At 37.4% G+C, this 22,954-nt stretch overlaps 1 protein-coding gene across 3 annotated transcripts in view; it reads right to left on the reverse strand.

Annotated features, from left to right (window-relative positions):
• ASB5 (ankyrin repeat and SOCS box containing 5) overlaps nt 1-22,954 on the reverse strand; it is a 42,820-nt gene that overhangs the window by 9,993 nt on the left and 9,873 nt on the right. The gene's annotated exons all lie outside the window — the stretch shown is intronic.

Consider the following 22,954-nt stretch of genomic DNA (forward strand, 5'->3'; position numbering starts at 1 on the left):
CAGATTTATAAGGGAAGCACTGCCAAATGTGGTGTTTGCATGTTATTTTACTACTTACTCATGATAGAAAAGAAATAAGCAAAAATAGGCTGAATATGTTTCAAATAATATTTGATACATACAATAAATGGTGTTTTTCTTTCCTCAGTTCACTATTGCCTTAGTTATCTTTTAAACAATTCTTGTTAAATTGGGGTTTTGATAACTATTCTCAGCAGTGACAATCCCCCTAAATGGAGATTTGATCCATTTCTAAGTCATTAATTCTCTTCTTCATGTTTTCCTACCAACTTCACTCCTTTACATCTAAATGCAATTACCTGTAAGTCATTCCTGCAGTTATGATCACAATAGTAAAATACTAAGCAGAAATATTTTCATTTAAATGTAATTAACTCCAGTCATCCCATCCTTTTTATTTCTAAAAATTTGCATAGTTTTCAAACAAACCAACCAACCCAAACAACAAAAACACAGAGTATAAAAGGTACATTAAAAAGTTGGATTGTGAGAACTGGAAATTAATGAAAGTCTTCTCACTGATTTTTCTAGAAGAAGATTTAAACCAGAGTGCAGCATTTAGAAAAATACTGCTTTAAAAGTAAATTAGTAATGTCTCAGTCCTCAGAAGCAGCAGTATCATCAGAGAAGAAGTGACAATAGAAGCATGGCACAGTTCATTATTGGAATATATGAAACACAATTTGCAAAGTGGTGTAGCCACTGCAAAAATAACAATTCCTATGCATTAAGCTCACCACTGTTACCTTTTATTATTTGTGATGTATTTTGAGTGTTTCAGTTTGTGGCAACTGAAGCAACAGACAGGATTGGTAAGTATAAGAGAAAAAATCTGTAATGTTCTAGTCCCAAAATCAAGCCTCACTTCACTCCATTTGTTAAAACTGCCTGATATTTTGTATTTGTAATTAAGTTCTAACTGATTTTTATTCTGGCACTATAAAATTACTTATTTGTCTAAAGGCCTACCAAGCTAAAGAAGTGTCTCAACTACTTTATTGACATTTGATGTTAAAAACTATTGAAAAGAATCTTAAAGATTTAAAAGTTAAGGAATGCATCTGTAGTGTACAACCAGCAAAACAGAAGCTACTTTTTTTAAACAAATTAAATTCCAGCAATCAACACTGAAGAACTATAAAAGAATCGTAATTTAAGCTAGAGGATCTTAAAATATGTCTGAGAGATAAGATGTAGTTTAAGTAGTATTTCATTTAAATACTTCATTTAAATACTTCAGATAATCTTCCTTATCATTGACTGAAAATCATATAATCATGAACAATTATATGCACATAAATATAGAAACACACATATACAAAAAATGAAATCTTAGTTATTTCCAATCAATATTCTTTCCAGTGTTTATCATCAGGTATGCTTTCAAAATTTGGAGATTTCTTTCCAAATACAAATGCCAACGGTTTCCTACCTTTGAAAATCATACAAAAATTTTCCCACACAGTTCTGCACATGTTGCACCCACATTACATAACCTGACAGTAGTTTTGTCATTCCACTGTTGTATACACTGAATTAGCATTCAAATTCTTTTTGTATCTCTATATTTAGTTGGATGTCTCTCTCCATATGACACGACATCCAAACTATAAACTGACAATAACACTGTAAATTTTATATTGCCTTTTTCACAGTATTCTCCCAAAACAAAAGAATACTTCAAAATCCTTGCTGAATCTATCTTCATAACATCATCCATTCATAATATTTTATAACTAAGGGAACAAAAGACGGAGTTTTAATGCCTAAATTATAAACCAAATCTAATTGTGGGCTTTTTTTTAAGAGTACTTAAGCACTAAAGTGTACACTGAAAGCATGGTTTAATTATGGTTATGAGAGCTTCTGAAATGTCAGCCTTAGACAATAATAACCATGATCAGTCAAGAAACTTTTAGGTTAGATGATTGGTCTTAAAACACACAGGTGCCACAGCAGAGACAAGAATAGAATTTGCTTTTAGGGACATTAAAACATTAACCTTTTTTTCTTGCCTTTCACTACATGCCTTCTAACCTTTGCAGCATACAGGAAAGTGTAGGGTGTATTTTTTTTAAGTATAAACCTAAGGCGTTCTCAGAACATCACTCATCTTGCACATCGAAGCAAGCAGGGGTTTTGTGCAGAAGTACTGCATGTGACTGTGTTGTCAAATACTGGGTTATACTATGTTAAAGGGTCAAATCAGTGTGACATAGGTGAAGTTACTTTTAACAATTCCTAAATTTTGAGTGCTTTGGTGTTGCAATTTAACATATATTTCACACAGAAACATGAGCATGTCACATTTTAAACTCAGTTAAAAATCCTGAACAAAACACTGCAAAAGCTATATCCAAACACAGCTCGCTTGGTCCCCTGCACAAGCAATGTTATGCTACATGAAGGGAATGGTAATGATGAGCTGCTGTTGCTGGCTCTGTGCTGGGCCTCACACACACAGGAAGAAGCGTGTCAGGCCCCTTCTCCCGTCACATGAAAACACAGCAACAAACTCCCCTGTCCATTGCTTATGCACAGTTTGGGTTTTTCCCATCTTCCTGAAGGATCAAGCAACTGCCTGGATATTCTTGTAGGTGAAAGTAGCTTGCAAACTCTGTACCATGGCTAGAGCACCAAGGTGTAAAATCGTGTCAGTGATTTGAGCCTATGGAGCAGCTGGTAATATTCTTGGGTTGTTATTACTATTCCTTGGACGAGTCACTAAAACAAAGTAAGGGGTTTTTTCAGCGGCCTTCCCAACTAGAAGGTGGCAGAAAAGGTATACAGACATTCTGAGCTGAGTTCAGACTCTGGAGGACTCTGGAATAATTTTGCTCCTCACATGTAGTTGCAGCCTTAATCCAGACTGCAAGCTGTTTTCCCCAAGCTGTACTCAGAATTCTCAGTATTTTCCCAACTTGTTCGAGATGAACACAACACATGGCCTGATTCTTAGCCTTAAAAGTAGTTCCCAGGCAAGCAGCAAAGTTGGGCCAAGTATGCAGATTTTTGCCACATCCAGGAGATTTTGGTAAAATAGCCTGGTTATTGACCCTCAACCCAATAGGCCGATGACTTTTTCCTAGCCTGACTCTCAATCCTTTCACTCTTCTACCAAATCTTATCATGAAATACCTCCATACCCCTTGGCACTTTTAGTCCATTTTCCAATCTGCATGATTAATTACATACTGCATTGCAGTATGACTTTATCTTCCTTTGCTCTGAAAAGGTGCCTGAATAACAACATCAGGTTTGGATACCACCATGGTTAGGAACAGAGATGGAAGAAAAGAGCCTCCTTCAGATTTGATATTAGATAGACCTGTTGTTCAAGTGAACTGCAACAACCAGAAGCCTCAAGCATGACAGAAGTCTCTCGGTACTTCAAGATGTCCATCAATAAATATATACACCCACTTTGGCAGTCATGGAGAGGCTGTAAGTAGCTGGACTATGTTAAGATGGATTCTTTGGAAAAATTTACTTTCCATATTTTATACTGTGATTTTGAAAATTTCAAAACTTGTCTAACTGTGGCTATTTCTTGACAAAAATGTCAAGAAAAGCCCAACCCTGACCCATATCAAGGAGTGGTGAATGCTAACACTGATAAACTTTTTCAAAATTTCTTTTCAGTGTCCCAGGTTTTTGGGAACTACTGACCTAACTTGCTGGAATGTTCATCAATAAAAGTTACTCTAGATCAGGAAATCCTAGCCCAAGCAGTGAACAACATGAGAGAAAAAGATACACTGCCTATTAAAACTAATTAAATATAACCATACAGTACCAGTGCATTCAAACAGTTAATTGGGAAGCTACGTTGTTATTTGCCTAAATTCTTGATTATTGCTTAATTCTAAAACTGGCAGTACTAGAAATTAATGAAGGAATTTTAGGAATAACTCTGGTTCCTGTAACACAGAGCTACATTTTACATGGCAAATTATTAACTATTTTATGCACAATATATCAACTCTCTCCTTCCCGTCTCCTCCTTTCCTTGAATATTTTCACATCTCCAGTTTTTAATTTGATATCACATTGTTTCTTTTTTGTCTTCACTCTAAGACTTATGGTCAATATTAATTGGAACTATGATAGCTCATTAAAAAAAACTCTTCTTAGACTCTTGCAAGTATTCAAAGCTTCCTTTTACACACTTGTTTTATGACAAAATTAGGAAAATACGGCACAGACAATAGCAGTCCTAAATCATAGAATCATAGAATGGTAAGGGTTGGAAGGGACCTTCAGATGCTTATTTTATAATAGAGTTTCTTCCTCATTGTCAGCATCCACAACTTAAATAACTCCCAAGTATTTCTCTGTGCAAACCCTTACAATTATATCTTTGTCTTTAGTATCTTAGTACAGGACAATAATTCTGTCACCTGTAGTTCCTCCATTGCCTCCCATTTCAGCTTTCTATAAAATTATTTTTACATATAAAGTTATATGTAAAGTTTTCTCCTCCCCCTCCTTTCATGCCCAGGTTCCCTGTTGTAAGCAAGTACCCTTCAGTATCCAGTTACCTTGTGTCAGGACAGCAAAAGTCAGGGTAAGTCAAGCCTTAAACACTAGCATAAAACAAACAGGGCAGATAAACAAGAAAAGGTATTTTAGATCAGCTGATAAGAGTGTATAAAGAACAAAAATAGATTCAACATCCTTGTGTTAACCCATGCAAGACAAGTACCACTGACAAAAGCAGGCATTTATATTACAGCTAGGAAAAAAATAATAAAAATAAACCAGTTTAGAGCTAGAACACCATAAAATGGGTCAGCTTGGCATATTTCAGTACCTGGTTTCTGAGATGGCTGCTATACTAACCTTGGCTGGTCAGAATACCCCAGCTCGCTTTTCGTTTCGCAGGACACTCCCCTATACTTTCTAGATGTCTTTTGGGGAGATTCTGGCTCCTCTGAACAGCCGTGTTTGTTGTCATCATTTGTTTCTCGAGGAGAGCCTGTCTCTCATTGGTGCAGGTACTCTGGTCTGACGAACACCCACAGACGGATTTCTAATACCTTTTTTCCTCCTTTTGCTTTTTCACAAAGGATCTTGCTGTACTGACTGTAGAATGGCTACAACACTGAAATCCATTCACTAACATTTACTAGCTTGGACTAGTGAGTACATAGTGGGGGAAGGGAAGGGCTGCTCTAGCATTTTCTATTTTTAAAACAGAGTAAGAATCAGCTTAGCTGCAGCATGAGTCTTAACTATTTACATGATTTAAATGGAAAGAAGGTGTTAATTTTTTACCATTTAACCAAAAATGAAACAGATCCTTAAAGCAAAAGTATTCAGCATTTTGTTGCTTGAATAAAACGCAACCTAAACCAGAAAACTAAAATTGTTTTATTGGAATGGCAATTCTTTTAATATTAGAAACAATACTTATTACTGCATCAGGCTTTTCTTATCTGTAACGTGCCATTAAAAGAGGTTTGAAATTTAGGAGAATCCATGAAACCATGAAACACTTCTGGGTTTTCTTCTTATGGTACTTGTGTTTGTTTGTTTTTAAATGGAGGACAAGGTATCCTACAAATGTCAACTAAAAATTACATCCTGAATAAATAAAATCATGGTTTGACTACCAAAATCAATGGTTATTTTGAAGGTCTGATCCCCTTATGAAAGTAGGGCTGGAGTCTTGTCAGAAGCACAAGTCAGTATTTTTTAAAAATAATAACACAGGCAACCAGTTTGTAGTAGATTTTTTTTGTTTGTTTGTTACTATGTTTCATGTTGATAATATAATACAATAGAAATCTGCAGGGTCAAAAAAAATCCATGACAAAAGAGGACATTGACTTCTCTGTGCTAATAACAGAAGGTGCCACCCTTACCTCTCTGCCACTTCTTCCTGGTATTTCCTCACTATCCTCTTCTACTGATATAAAAATGAGCCATTTTTAACTTTTTAAAAGGAAATTAACATTTCTGGGTTTCACAAATACTACTCCCTTCAGGTACCTCAGAAAATATTATTCTTTAAAATGTTGAAATAATACACAGGTATTCAATGAAACTTTCTAGAACCCTCTTGTTTTTCTTTAAGAGAAAATCAGAGGCAAGATTATAGTTAGGTAGGGTAAAGTCAAGAAGAAGGAGCAGCTGTACTTTTCACCTTGAAATCACAGCGTATGAAAACTGCCCTACTAGAATGGTATTACACTCTTTACAGAACAGAAGCAGGTGAGCTACTTGCTATTCTCCCAAAAGAGAACAAAACTGCACTCTCCCAGACATTATGCTGCTTTCATAAAGTAATTTTCCTCAGGTTTTATTTAGCTGAATGAACCAGAATCTCTCACAGATTGAAATAAACACTTCTACACATCCAACAATCAGAGTCTGCAAGTAAGCCTTGAACAAGCTTTTGCAAAAGGACTCATTATAAAGGGGCACGTTATAAATGTATCACTTTAATACTAAAATTACTTGTTAAATTGTAGTGTTTTCTTCAAGTAAGTACTGGAAGACAAGTTAAGAGTAAAGCTTACTAAAGACGTGTATACATGTCTCTGTCAGAAAAATATCAGTATCATTCTCCAGGTAAGAAATAGCACAATACAATTTCTGTACTTGCCATGGCTCTGAGGCTCATCTCTGTTTTACACTTCCTTTCCATTTGGAATGGAATCCCAGGACTTTCAGGAGAAGGTGGTAGGGATCAGGATCAAGGAAAGAATCTGGCACAGCAGGACAAGGACCAACAGTGGGCTGGGAAGGCAAGACCTACATGTTTTTGTGGGAGTTTTGTGGGTGAGGTTGTCAGCTGAGAATGAAGCTGAATCCTTCTAGAGGAATAGTAAAAACCCGGAAGTTCATACAACTTGCTTTCCACATATATTCCAGTCCCCATCCTCGCTACTAGTCTCAGAGGTGTGACTCCCAGGAACAAGGAAACCAGATAGCTGTTGTGGCTTCAGAGAGGACAACCTCCAGGACAGGCAGCAGCACCTGCTCACTCCCATCCAGAGAACCCCTTAGGAAGCAATGAGCTACCCCAAAATCTGCCACCTTCAAGGCAAGCGTACTAGGAAAAGCATCTCTATTACATAGAAACTTGCCACTCATTATTATTAATATTAAATTAGTTTGAATACTTTGGAGAACATCAGAATGCAATGTGTAAAAATATGCACTTTTTTCATGCTTTAAAAAAGGCAAAGCTTATCCCACTATTCAGGACTCTAAAAGCATCTTTTCACTAAATTATGCTAGGCACAACCATTTAACCTCCAGGCAAAAGCCACTAAAAGGTCCTATTAAAAGGATAAATAAACGCTTTTTAAAAAAATTAAAATAAAAACTTGAAAGCTAGACTAATATCAGAAATCAACTGGAAATGTATTAAAAATATACTTGACATACTGATATAAAGAGGGGATGAACATACAGTGGAGTAAGATTGAAGAACTTGCTATTTCACTTCAACCTCTGGCATGGAATGGCTATACCATCTTCCTCAAGTCAGCACTGGGTTACACTGGCTACAAAATAAAAATCAGTATCTCTCGACTTTATTAGGTAATAAAACTATTAATATTTGAAACTACTTAGACTTGGTACTCAGATTCTGTTCTTCAGAAAGCCTACAACAGAAATCCAAGTAGATAACCAATTACGTAGAAAAAGCAGTAGGCCATTACTTTCCCCGCCTTGACACACAAGCAATTAAGGACGGTATTTATATTGTAGTTAACTCTTGGAAGCTATGCTGCTACCTTCAAAAAAAGCAGCCAGAGGAAATGGAAGACACTACAGTCTGAGAGTAAGGAAACTGGAACTGATGAGTTTGGAATTCTGACTTCATTTAGTAGACAAGCTTTAAATAAACCATTGCATTTCACTACTAATTAGGTCTATTCAACTTTTATAACCCAAGGGAAGAACCGTTAAAGGAAACTTTCACGTGGTTTTCTTCACAATCTTTATTATCCAGCTTTTCATAAAAAGAAATGTCAGTACAGTTTCAACATTTCTGTACCAGCAAATAGCTCTGAGTTTACAGGGGCAGCAATTCTTCACAGGTGGGAATGAAAATGGAAAGAAATTTCTGTTCCTCCATTTCAATGGATATGTCTTTCAATTTTGAAGACTGTTCTTATATCAATAAAGATGCCATTTTGATAACACACACAAAGATGTGTTAATAAAAACAACAGAAAAAAACCTCACACCTTTCAACATGCAATGCAGCCCAACTCAATACAGCCTGAACTCCAGTAAGAACAATTTGTCTTAGGACAAAATGGATAAAAATTGCAGTATTTTCAAATGTCACAGATCAGCATTTTGTGTGCAACTTTCATCAAGTAAGCCAACTGATAAGACACCTCATGTCCAAAACTGATTTGTACTTTCAGATTGACTGACCAGAATTATCAGCAGGTTACATCGACTACACGGAACCTGCCACACTGAATTCCTAGAAACTGCCTCCTCTTCCGGCTGATGTGGTCTACAGATTACAACCATGAAGCAGAGATGATAGACTCCCTGGATCCCAGTGCCAGTATCCGAGAGAGCCAATGAGGGAAGGCATCTTGCTGGAACTGGTGGTTGCAAAAAAAAAAAAGGGTCTGGTAGGGAATGTAGTGGTTGGAGGTTGCCTAGGACAAAATGATCATGAAATGATTGAGTTCTCAATCCTCAGAGAAGCAAGGAGGGGGATCAGAAGAACTGCCACCTTGCATTTCTGCAGGGCAGACTTTGAAGTGTTTAGGAAGCTGGTAGACAGTGTCCCCTGGGAGACAGTCCTGAAGGGCAAAGGAGTCTAGGAAGGCTGGACATTCCTTAAGAAGGAAATCTTAAAGATACAGGATCAAACTGTCCCCATGTGCAAGAAGGTGAGCTGGCAGGACAGCAGACCACTATGGCTAAAGAAGGAGCTTCTGCTGGAGTTCAGGAGAAAAAAGAGAATCTATGATCTCTGGAAGAAAGGACAGGCAACCCAGGAGAACTACAAGGCTGTGGTGAGGTTATTCAGAGAACGAATTAGAAGGGTCAAGGCTCAACTAGAAGTTAAGCTGGCCACTACTGTAAAAGACAATAAGAAAAGATTCTACAAATATATTAGTGTGAAAAGGAGGCCTAAGGGGAATCTTCCCCCTTTAATGGATGAAGGGAGAAACTTAGTGAGCAAGGATGAGGAAAAGGCTTGTTTGCCTCAGTCTTCAATACTAAAAACAGCTCTTCTCTGGGCACTTGTCCACTAGAACCAGAAGACAGGGACAGGGGACAGACTGAAGCTACCTTAGTACAAGCGGAGATGGTGTGTGACTTGCTGCTCCATCTCTATACACACAAGTTGATGAGGCCAGACAGAATCCACCCAAGGGTGCTGAGGAAGCTGGCAGAAGTGCTCACTGAGCCACTCTCCATCATTGGAAAATGGCGAATTTGACCCACATCTACAAGAAGAGCCAGAAGGAGGATCCTGGGAACTACAGGCCTATCAGCCTGACCTTGGTGCTGGGAAAGGTCATGGAACAGATCATCCTGACCGTCATCCTGAGGCACATACAGGATAATGAAGGGTTCAGGCCCAGCCAACATGGCTTTATGAAGGGCAGGTCCTGTTTGATCAATTTGATCTCCTACTAAAACAGGATTACCTGTTTAGTGGCTGCGGACATGGTCTTCCTGCACTTTAGTAAGGCCTTTGACACAGTCTCCCACAGCATCCTGCTGGAGAGCCCATGGCTTGGATGGACCTATTCTGAGATGGGTAGAAAACTATCTGGATGGCCAGGCCCAGAGTGTGGTGGGGAACAGAGTTAAACACAGTTGGCAGGCAGTCACCAGTGGTGTTACCCAGGGTTCAGTGTTGGAGTCTGTTTTGTTTAACATCTTTATCAATAATCTAGATGAGGCATCCTGAAAGGCCACGGTGGCCACTGTTAGACCGTGCAGTGCCAGCTCAACACCAAGGAGCTTAAATACACATAAAAGTACAGTGATAAAGCTCTAACAGCAGAACAGGGAAAGGACTGGAAGATTATTTTTTTTAAAACCATATTCTTGCATCAAGCCATACTTCATTGTCCTGGTTTTGCCCAGCCAGCAACGAAGCACCATGACAGTCTCTTGCTCACTGTCCCCCATCCACCCCCACCCTCATTAGGATGGCAGAGGTCCCAGCGAAATGGGGAGTAAAAAGATAAGCAAGGTTGTTGTGGATTGAGATAAGGGCAGGGAGGGCTCGCTGACAATTATGGTTCTGGGCAAAACAGACTCCAGTACTCGACTTAGAGAGGAAAGTAGGAAAGTTTATTCTGCTACCTACAAGAAACAGAATTAAAAGCAAAAGCAGAGCAGGATGATGAGCACCTTACGATCTCCTTCCCCCATCCCTCCTTTCTTCCCAGGCGCAGCTCACTGCTCCCGCTATCTCTACCTCCTCCCTTCTCAATAGCTCAGTGAGGCAGGGAATGGGGGATGTGGTCAGTCTCTCACAGATGGGCTCTGCCGCTTCTGTCTTCTCAGAGGAGGACGACTCTTGGCATTCTTCCCCTGTTCCAATACAGGGTCCTTCCCACAGGACACACTCTGTAACAAATATCTCTGGTGTAAGTTCTTCTAGCTACAGCTTCTGCTCAAAAGCTCCTCCAGTGTGGGACTCTCCTCTGCCAGCAGCATTCAGGGCACCTTCTGCTGCAACACTGCCCTTCCACAAATTCTTGGCCTTCTCTGGGCACAGTCACTGGCCCTGGCACAGGGTCTTTTATGACCTGCAAACAAATCTCTGCTTCACTAGTCCTCTTCACAGGATGCAGGGGGTTCTCTGCTCCAGCACACCTCCTCCTCTCTTTCTTCGCTGACCTTGGAGTCTGCATGGTCGCTTCTCTCTCTTCCAACTCCTTGCACCACCACCAGGCAGAAGAGAAGGAAGAAGAGCAGGAATGAACAGGAAGCACCCTCCTCTTCTGGCTTCTTCTTAAAAAGTGATTGTGGAGGCACCTAATTGGCTCAGCCCCAAAATGGGTCTGGCTCAGAGCTGAGGAGAGTTTTAAGCAACTTTTTACAGGAGTCATCTTTACAACCCCTTCCCAGAAACAGCTCAACACAAAATCATGACATTCATAGTAAAGACAATGATATTATAAGTCATTACCAGCCAACCAGAAGCTTAGGCTTTACCCAAGTGTCATCAGCCAGTCCTCTGTCTTCCAGACCTTGCCAACACCAGCAGATATACAAATAATACTTACCTAGCCATTACTTAGCCACATCATTACATTTCTCTGCACCACAATAAGCACTGAAAAATCTTGTAATGCACACTCCTGCTCTTTATATAGTATCATTGATGTCTCTTAGCTGGAAATCCAAATTATTATTAAGGTAGCAGCAGCATGAGTGCCTGGTAACTTCCCTACCTCTTCTTCCCCTGAGATTTTATATCCTTGGATGCCGCAAATTGGAATGGAAGATTGAGAAAAGGTGTACAGTTTTGATAGGATAAAGGCTCTGCCTCAGCCCTCACAGAAGCCAAATAAGAAACAACAATACATTTACTACATTTCTTGGCTTGTGGATTTGCAATGTGTACCCATCAGATCTCTTCATGCAGACAGGCAGTGGTAACACAAAATATTTGCTAATATGTAAGCTAAAGTAAAACAAATCACAGCAGTCACACTGATGAATCTAGCCAGTTCCCAAGCAGGCCTGGGCTTCAGATATTGACAAAGAAAGACACAAGGCATGAGACCAGTAGTTGGCATGGGAGTGGTATAGAACACCACAGAGTGAATGAATATTCAGCCAGTTACCATGACAGAGGAATCATAAAGACAGAGATCATATATGATGCCAGAAAGGCTCTAGACATTGCAAAGAGTCACATCCACTAGTGCAACAGATGCAGCATGCCACAATGGATTTATGACCAACCAGCCAGCATTGCTGCAATCGTGAACAGAGCTCACTCAGTACTTAAGCACGTAATGCATTCCCCTGGAGCCATCATCATCCAACTCTGGCACAAGTTCACTCACCACTTGCTCGCATTGCCAATGTTTGAGAACATCCCCTACAAGACCAGAGTGTGAACAGCAGAACCATGGCCATACCAAGTCTATGGCTGAGGGAAGGAACATCACCTTCAGGGAGCTATGCTATTTTGGTCTTCCTCTGTTGCCTTTCGCCCCACCACCACCACAAGAGCAGTGCAGATGATACGTTTGAGCTTGCCCCAATCCAGTACTGGATCCTAATGGCTTCGCTTTAACAACAGTTGCCTTTAAGGCCTTGCAGGCAGATTGCTCCAGGATTATCTTTCAGTTTTATTGCTATGGACCTTTTAAAAAACAGCTTTTAAGGTACATCAGAATTCATAATGTTTCATTTTGTATGTGTTTGTAGTTCAAAAGCTTACTAATAATTTCATTCAGAAAAATAAAGAAATCCATTGGGATTTTCATGGAAGTTAACTTAAAAGGGTAGACATCAAGCAAGCCAATAGGACTGAAGCTGGTGACAAGTTAAGGTCTACGTTTAGAAAAGACACATTTAAAGGAGGCACACATAAACGATACTGAGCACAAAATAAGAGCTTGTGGCAATGCTATTCTCAAGCAGGTCTTGACATACAGATAGGAGGTAAAAAACCCATAAAAGATTCCACATGACAGGCTATCTCAGCTCCTTCCAGGGAACTAAACATTCAAATAGGCTCCAGCAGATATATTCAATAGAAGTTACTGCAGACTCAGATTTTTTTTAAGGTGAGGGAAGAGTCAATGCTTGCCAAGAGATGTGCTTGGTTTTTTGTTGCTGCAAATAGGTCAGGGCTCTGGCCACACCAGTCTACTTGCATCATGTAACTCTCATCAAAATCTCTTTAAGGTAGATTATGTTTTTCAGAGGAGAAATTGTTATATCTTGCTGATATCTGGTATCATTTGCTTCAATCTAAGCAAGTATCTTCTTGAAGTATGACTCTTCTTTGGCAGTTATTTTTCATACTAGGTGAGTTATTTAACATCTAAGAGAAGGTCATAAGCTCCATCAAAAAACCCCTCACTTCTGAACTTTAAAACAAGAACATTCTCACCATCTTAAGCATTTTTATAGCATTAGCCTACATGCTGCATATGAAAAACAAATGCTAAATGTGGTGCCTTACACCAAGCGGTATGGTGAATAGGTATGCCATACAATATTCCTATCATTGCTAAATGAATCTCTATTGTATCCAGGAAGCTAGTAGAGGTCTTATATGGCTTTTATTAATAGAACTGTGATCTCCGTGGAATGCAAGTTGAGAAAATGCCTCATGCCTATCTTCCCTACCTAACAACTGTTGGTGAGTGACATTATCAATTGCAACTTGTTAGAATAAAAAATAGGAAAACTTTGCTCTGATTATTCACTGCTGTTGAAAATGTAACCAAGCTTTCCAAACAGTTGATCTCTAACAGTGAAACACAGCATTATTTCCTGTTGATGAGTTGTGCGCAACAGGCTGGTTTCTTGGGTGCACCCAAGCAGTTCTCAGCATACAAGAAAAAGAAGGAAACAGAAGGCTTCATACTATTTATGAGCCTTGTAATCCTGAAAGGAGATAGGGACCCCAGTCTTGAACTAACACAATCCTATGGATGGCTCAATTTAGGGCAACTAGAAATAACTAGTGAACTGAGCATTCCTACCATGCCTGGCCAAGGCAGATAAAGCAATGATGGGTAGCTTAGAACTTGCTGTGTTCACTCCAGAGTAGATTTTTTTTATGTTTTAACTTATCAGGGCATCGTCATCTCTCCAGTTCTGCAAAAATAGTATATTTTGAGAAGCTACACATAAATACTATGATACAAAGTCTACTTTCAGGTGACTTAAAATATTGCTTAAAAATAGAACAGTTATGCATAAAGTGATATTCTACAAAAAATTTTTCAAAGAGAGTTTACATAATTTTAAACTATGGTATTAAAGTAAAAGCTTTTGTTGTTGTCAGAACTACTTAGCTTGTGCATCAGACTCCAGGTGTCTGTATGAGTACCTGACCAGTTGTTTGTCATTTATGCCATATTAACTGCTGCAAAATTATTCTGTCATAAACAACCTCCTCTGTATTGCCTTTTTGCTTGCAGCTGAAAGTATTTTGATAGTTACTGAGTATCAGGTTTAATTTTGATAAAGTAGACCCCTTTTTTTGCCTTATAAAAAGTTCAGGAATGGGAACTAAACCTCTTTCTATAAAGTTAACTGTATTATCAAAATATGTACTCTTCAATACAAACCAAGTGCTTACCAGTGTTTGCCAGTAGTTTTTATCTTAGATCCAAAAAATTTGACAATTAATTAAGATTAGAAACACACACTTTGAAATCCCTTCATACCATAGTGCTACCAACTCATCCTAAAGCAATCAAACTGCAAGACTTAGCTGAAGCTTTAACTCAGCGCTTGTATATACAGAGCACTTTCAAGATACAACTGGCTAGTAGGTATAGTAAGAAGAGTCTGAAAGTTGCTTTTGATCCTCCAGTGTATCTGACGTCAGTCGTACAAAAAAGGCTGAGTATAAAAAACTCCTCACAGGTCTGGAAATACGATGAAAGAAGAAATCTTATTGTGCAGACCAGTCACTGCAGATATCTTGCTAAGAAGCTAATTATACTCAAAGTTAATTTATAAGTAAGTTCATTTTTGTAGGCTAGGTTGCAGGGCACCGGATTTTAAAATGGAATAAACATACACGTCCTATGACTTTTTCTATAAAGAAAGAAAGTAATTAAATGTTGACATTTTTGAGTTTTCTAACATAATAAATAAATACATGTTCATTTCGACACAATAAAAAAAAGAAAAACTAGGCACCCTAACCTATTTACAACACATAGTCCCTGATTGCAAAGCACTTAGCTCTAAACAACTATCAGTCCCTTGCAATTCAATGGAACAAGAATGCGTACATTAGTGTTTACAGAATTAGTGCCAAAGTTAAAAATAATCCAGTAAATAGGAGCTTGATAATAGATTGGAACCCTTATTCATTTAATTAATTTATGGTAGTAATACTACTGTCTACACTGAAAAAATAATTCAGTTCTCATAGTTTGATAAGACACGGGTCTTTAATTCACTTTAAACAATGTAAAAGACAGCAGTTGTGTCCTGCATTTGGTGCTATTCATTTTTTAATACAGTGGATGATAACATATTTTATTTCTTCTTACAAAATCAGTAGATGATACTAAACTGCAGCTGCTGCAAGTGCTCAGAGGGAAACAGTTCAAAATAGACTCGAGTAAAATAAAGAAATTGTCTGATATGAAGTGCAGAATGTTAGCTGAAGGCTGGTACAAAATATTATACTTAGAGAGGAAAAGGCAAACACATAGTACAGGGATTCTTTTTTAATGTGGGGTTTATAGGCTACAGACTGTATCCTTAATACTTTACCACTGTAAAAAAAAAAATAAAAACCCACCAAAACAAATCCCTCATAATTCCAGAAGGTATTACATAGGGTGTCATATTATGGCACATGACAGAACTGTTCCACATTTATACAACTAGTAGTTACGCTGGTTGCAAAGTCTCAGCTGGAGCACTCTGTGTAACACAGGGATTTAGACATCAGTAAAGACACACATGAACCATACATGAACTGGCAGAAATCCAAAGGAGAGCGGCTAGAGTAATTCCAGGTCTAGAAAATAAGACTTAGAAGGACAGATTAAATTAAATGCTCTTTTCTTTATTCCAGAAAAGACAAAAACAGGAGAGGTAAGAAGATTCACAATCATGGCCTTTAAACTGATTAACTTTCATATATAGAGAAAAACTCATAAATACCTTCATCATATTTTATGCATTTACTTTGCAGAAATAAATATTTAGGTAGGTCTTGGAGGAAAAGGGACACATTCTAGTAATAAGAATAGTAAAAACTGGTTGCACAAGGACACTGCAGAAATCATTGTTAGGAACTGTTCTAAAAGCAAGTTAGCAGAACATTTGCCAGATAACCTAGGTGATTTGATTCTAGAGCATCCGAGTTGCCTCTGAAGGTGCCTTTCAGTTGTACACAAGAAAAGTTTTAGTCAGACATCACCTCCATAAAGAAATTAATGTGACTTTTATTTGCACTTTTCTGGTCTTAGCTGATGCTGAACATGGATCTAGTAATCAGATTTCAATGCCACATACACAGTATAACAATTTCTAATTATTGGGATGCTATCCCTATCCAGCTATTTACATACATATGAGACCCAAAGGATAGATAACACAGCAGATTGCTGACTATCCAAACTGGAGAGAAAAAATTCCTGAAATATTAAGGAACAGAGTATGAATTGGTTTAGCACTAATATGTAGCCATAAGATCATAGTAGGCAGAAAGGTAAAGCTGTCTCCTTATATTTCACAGAGAATAAGCCACAAACCAAAGGAAGTTAGCCATGAAATGTGTGATCCATAGGCCTCAAAACCTGTACTGACTCATACACCTCCAGTCTGATAAAAGGAGTTCCACCAAGTACTACTGCTCAATACCTAAAATGTCCTCAGTTATACAGGCCATGTAAAAGAAAGGCTTATTTTAACTCAAGAGCTTAATTCAGTAAACATGAAATAATGCCTGTGCCTAGTCATACATTATTTCCAACGGCTCTTGTCTTCTCTAGAATTACAGCATTCTATCCTAGCCAAGCCATTATAATAGCAAAAAGTAATTTTGTGCTATTACAAGCAGACTGAAAATACCAGCATTAACAGAATTTTAAGAGTTCTTAATCACATTAAGTCTAGAAAATGAAAACTAACATTTCCTCTAATTTAAATTACTTCTTAAAACACTATAAACTTAAATTAGGCAATGATAAGCTAATTTTCTGGTTTGTTTTTTTTCTTCCTGCAGAGGCTTCTCTGTTGCTTAAGAAAATACATAGAACAAGATCCCTAATTGGGATATTCAGTATTTAATTTTATCATTTAATGTTTCAAGTTGTAGCTTCACATTACTTATTGTACATCTTCTAGGTATTACTTTGAACAGGCTATTTTGTTATATGATGTTGTGTAAGCTCAACTGAGGTATCTCTGTATTGTATTGCACGAACACAATCAAACCAAATCCCACAACATGGTGTGACTTGAGATGGTAACATGCCCCCTTCTACAAACATAAAACAAAGGCATAGAAAACAGTAATAAAAGATAAAATAATATTTGTATCCCAAGGAGCAAGGATTGGTCCTGTGAATCACACCAAATGGCTAGATGCACCAATTATGTAACATGAGCTGAAAATGTGCTTAGGCAGTGAAAATTTAAGACATAAAGGTGTCAAGTTATACAGTTTAGTACAAAAGTACAGTTTAAACAAAAAATAGTTTCTTCAACTATTTTAGTAAACCAAGCAGAAAACCTGAAACTCTACCTTTCAATCAGTATAAACCTCTGATACCTGCACAAAACAGTAACCTGCAAGTGTAGCAGACTTTCATCTTTTGTGTGGGCCAGCTACTAGAACACTGAATATACATTTATTTAGATGTACTAGTTCAGACATTTGATTAATGACTAAACTAAATTCTCCTGGATTCATCAGTAGATAATATCGTAGAGACTATTTTACTTTCCAACCTAATTCATGTTATTCCTTTCCCTTTAGTTTTTCCCCCAGTCTTTTTACTCAGAATCTGCATCAGTCTTTCCCAAATGAGCCCCTGCAGAGCTAACCAGCAGTTTCTGACAAAAAAAATATTTATTTCAAGTGAGGGCTACCATATTCTCTGCAATTATTTCTGCCAGTGGGACAGACAGTCAGACCTTCCCATCCTGCTGAAGCTAATACATACCTACTCCCCTCAAATCTATCTGTACATATATATACTCACATACACACAGGCGGAACAGTTCAGATGATGTCATTAACATACGTAGATGTAAAAAAACCCCTGGATTTCAGAACTTTGTCTCTAAATTGTGCAGAGAACACATGATATAAATGCACCTCAAGTTTATCTTCTGTGAAGCAAGTTAATTCCCGCTTTAGGATGGAAGCCTCTCTTTCTCAATTGCAAAACTAAACACAAACAAAATGTCTAGCTTTTGGCCCAGCACTGAAGACTGAAGATCTTGGGGTCTAAAACCATTTCAGGCTTACTTCTACAGTTCTTTCCTTTGCTTTTAACTCTGGTTATTTCTTCTCATCCGCAGTACCTAGGGATGTGTGGTGAAGGCGGTAAGAGGCAAGACAACTCAAACTTTACATCATCCCAGAACACAAGAAACAACGATAAGACAAGCAAGGCAGCAGATATCCCAAATTGGGCAAAATTGTGTCTCAGTCCTGCACTAGGATACCACAATTGAGAAGAGAGAGTTTTCTGCATTCTGTGACCCAGAAAAAAGAATTGAAGGAAAACGGTACTGGCTCACCAAAGTGAGCTTGGGGGAACAGTAGTGCTCAGCTCTGATAAAGTTCTGCTTGAGCAAATAGAAAAAGGAATTTTCACAAGAGCTTTTGGCATGGTAAAATTTGATGAGTTTCCACACAGATTTCACCCTGACAAACAGTAAGTCAGCTTCCATGTCAAGACACTAACTTATTCAAAGTATAGAAGGACTATATCATCTCAAATAAATTATTAAAATTAAAATGTAACTTAATCAAGAAGTAATTCTTAGAAATATTGCAAAATAGTCACATGCCAAGCATGAAAAATTGCAACCACACATGGATAAGGTGGGGAACCTTAGAAGCAACAGGGAAAATTGTCTTAGATTGGGAAGTATGTGACAATCTTAAATCAAGCTGTCTTAACTATAGGCCTCTCCTAACAGGACACTGGCTGCATAACTTTAGTTTTATTCTGAATTTAATATTAATCTAAAAAAAAAAAGCTTAAATAATCTAACAACACTCTGTTCAGATAATTTTGTAAAAAAAAAAAATAGCAAGAACTACAGAAAAAAAATTATTCACACATATGACTCAACAAACTGAATATAAATGAGGCTAATAGATAAGTAATTGCCAGGAAAAAAACCCAGTAAGAACAAAATCCCCAAGCAGTAGTGATAGTAAGTACAAATATACCTTGTCCTTGAGGAACTCCGTAAAATTCAGCAGCTATCCTTGCTGCTTCCTTACGGTTTCCTTTCACGATGTAGAAATGACTAAGTATAGCAAGGCTGATCTTCACAAAAAGTTTAAAACAAAAAAGTGAAAGTATAGTAAAGTAGACATTGGATAGCTGCTGGGCAAAAGGGCGGCTTTCTTCTATGACAGTCATTGCTGCAGCAAAATCTCTCTCAGTGTTTGGGTAGGGCTCTCAAATGTGTTGATAAGATCATATGGCTTTAGCTACGCACTCTTGGGAACAACTGGTCCTGAGGAAAGAAAATATCAGCTGCTCATGATGCTTGCTGCTCAAAATATGACGATTATTTATACTGTACATAGTATTGAGTTCACTACCGCTCCTGCTAGCCTGGTGATATTCAAGTGGGACGGAATATAACAGAACACAGGTTCCAAGACCCTGGATTGTTCTTGTTCCACTTCAAAGGTCTGTTTCATTCCAAATGTGTTCTTATTCATTTATTTACACTATTAACACTTGTTTAAAAATACACTGTCAAAAGTATTACTATTAAGATCTACAGTTTCATGCAGTAGACCAGGTAACTCAGGGAGTCAGTTTTTGCTAAAATATGCTTTCCTGTTTCTTAAATACAATTGTTCTTTTAAACTACTTCATTTTATGTGAGACTAATATTTTTTTTCTTATAAAACTAGAACTACATCAGTAAATACTTAAAATACATATGAATAGAGATTTAATATATATCAGGTTTGACAGTCTCGTATTATTTTGTTCAGACTGAATAAAAATATTCAGTATACATGGCTTATAGCATTATACAAAAAAACAGGATTCAGAGCAGATTAAAATAATCAAACTCCTTGATGTTTTAATATATAAGATTTTCAAGCACCTAAAATGGAGTGAAATTAATTAAAGTGTAAATAAAATAATTGCAATGGCAAATACACAACATGGAAATTTCTAATATTTATGACATAAGTTTCACTGTGCTGCATCATTATTTTAAACCTATGACATGACAGGCTTTATTTCTTGGCAAGTTTTAGAGAGGGGGATCTAAATTACTCAGATTTTTTAAGAGTTAATTTGCTCATATACCATAAAGTTATTACTCACAGTCATCAGCAGTTAGGCACGAGATGTCCCATTAGTGTGAGTAATTGCTGAGTAAATAATGGGGTCACAACGTGATCCAGTCTGAGGACAGGACAGAACTAGATTCCTAAGTAAGCAATAATCCTAAAATAAAGAAACGGGGAAGCCCAGGAAAGGGCCTTGTTCTAAATTTTTCTATCTCCTTTAAAAAGAATTAGAGTCTTGAGTTATAGTTTAAAATATTCTACCTATAGTAACCTTAAACTGAAACATCCTTTCTATTGTAGCCTGGATTGTTTTGTTTGATGGTCAGAAAAGAAAAAAAAAAATAATCTGAATGTTGGCAACTGACTATCAGGAATAGAGGGTATGATCCAAGTGTCCCTGCATCCACAGATCTCCCTGACTTCAATGAACTGCACTGCAAATATTAGGGATATGATACAAAATCATATTTCTGAATAGAAAGTGGCAAAATAAAGAACTTCTTACCATCTGTCTCCAGAAGTAATACATTAGAGAAGATACTATACTTTTTGGAAACTACATTTAAATAAATCTAAATAAATCAAGAAAAGACAATGATAAAAGGAAATGTGCTTGGAAATAAATACCAAGATTTTTAACAGACAGGAACTGAATTGTGCTTATCTTGAGAGAAACAGACATTCAGTCTTTTTCTTTGGGGAGGGAAAAAAAAAAAGTAAACTACATAAAAGTCAAAAGAGTAACTAGAAAAGGCAATTACAAAGCAGTTCACATTGTAAACTATATTTACCTGTGGAAAAAAACCAAACAATTTTTCTCCTAAATTTCATTTATAGATATTTCCTCATCCAGCCAGAATAGGAACTGCTCTCCTCATACCATAGTTAGAAGCACGAGTGAGTACTTAAAATGCCAGATGAAAATCCCTTTTTATATTTGGCACATTGTTATCTGACACTGAATTGAGGTGTCATGTTTTCCACAAGGATAAATAGGCATTATGTTCAGAGCCACTGCTGCCAATTTCCGTTTCAATCATGAATAGAAATGGTATTTTCCTTAGTAACACAACCAGTATTGGAATTTATTTCTTCTTCCATATTTCTACTAGTATTACTAAGCTTAACTCTGTAACTCCACAAAATTTCTCAGCCATCTAAAGTACTTGTTTTGCTCATTTACCATCCAGAATAAGGATGAATCATAATTATCTCAAGGAAAACCTTTCTCTTCTTTTTTTTTACCTGACCCTTTTCCTAACTCCACATTGTGCCACTTAGTAACTGCACTTTCTCATATGTACTTCTCCCATGTTTTAACTATCAAAATAGTATTTTTAGAGGTGAAAATCCAAATAGCAATTACTATAAATAACAGCTGGAGTTAACAGCAGAGCTCAGAGTTAATCTTGCCATTACAATACTGTTTTTTGCTACTTGTAAGTGTAGCACAAGATCACTGAAATGAAATTTCTCAGTTGTCAGGTTGTGTTCTGCAGGTTGAATTTTTCTATAAAGGGTCAACAGAAATAACAAAAACCTTTTCAGAAATAAGGCTGTGATCTTTCAAAAATTCTAAATTATTTGTAAAACTTCAGGCTTTTGAAAGACAATGAAAATTGAGCAGATGGGTTACTCTGGGTATCAAAGCCTGTCTTCTCTCAAAAATTTCCCTCCTCTGCTACAAACCACATAAAGAAATTAATAGTTTTGAGAATTTCGTTTCACACATGCTCATAAGAAGCTGGCAAAATTACTCTCCTAATAATACTGCTTCTTTGATAAAGCTCTATAACTTTTATCTACCAGCTTAACTTGAAACTCCCAGCTGCACAGAACAAGCAAGTCCATCCTAATCTACAGCTACTGGAGCTCTGCAGAAATTCTCATTACAGCTTGTTGGCAATCCCAAGCTGCCAGGCACCCAGTCATGAAAACAGAATAACTGTTGAGATGTTAACACTCACACGACATTTTGGAAGAATCCACACCATGAATATTGAGACTTGAACACAAAATAGCAGAGAACAAGCCCATACAAACTGGGAGAAACAAGAACGGAAAGCTACAGATGTTGTAACAGAAATCGGAAAGTAGAAGCGTAAGTAAATAAATAAAGGATCTGAGGGTCAATGGGATAACATGGGAAAGTAAAAAAAAATTGGCATCTGAGTGTTCCAAATTTGCTGTTACATGGTAATGTGGAGCGATTGGAGTCTGGTCTTGCAGCAGTGCAGAATATTGAGAGCTTCCAACTAGAAATCCATGAGCAATATGTTACACATACCAAGGCACAGGAAAAGAGGGGTTGCTTAATCTGTACTTTCACATTTCCTGCACAGTTTTGACTTTTTGGAATTAAATTTCTCTGTCTCATTTCCTCATTTTTAAAACAGATTTACTCAAGAAGAGTATTTGATGATGACTTTATTGATCTTAAAAAAACAGATATTCTGGTGAAAACGATACTGAAACTAACTAGGTAATTATTTTGCTTTAATACAAATTTGGTTAACAAACCTAAATAAAATGAAATATTAAATGTCCATTCAATTAATGGCTACAGAAAGGATAGCATGTACAAATATTGTAGCATTTATGGTTTTATCATAGTACACAGGAAAATGGCACCAAGCTACACTGCAGATAAATAAGGCTTTAAGAACATAGTAATACTGCAACTGACAAGGATCCTCCTAGCTTGCAACAAAACGAGCTGGCAGGGCAGAAGACCATGTTGGCTGAACA

The sequence above is a fragment of the Colius striatus genome, chromosome 3, assembly GCF_028858725.1.
Source record: "Colius striatus isolate bColStr4 chromosome 3, bColStr4.1.hap1, whole genome shotgun sequence".
Lineage (NCBI taxonomy): Eukaryota > Metazoa > Chordata > Aves > Coliiformes > Coliidae > Colius > Colius striatus.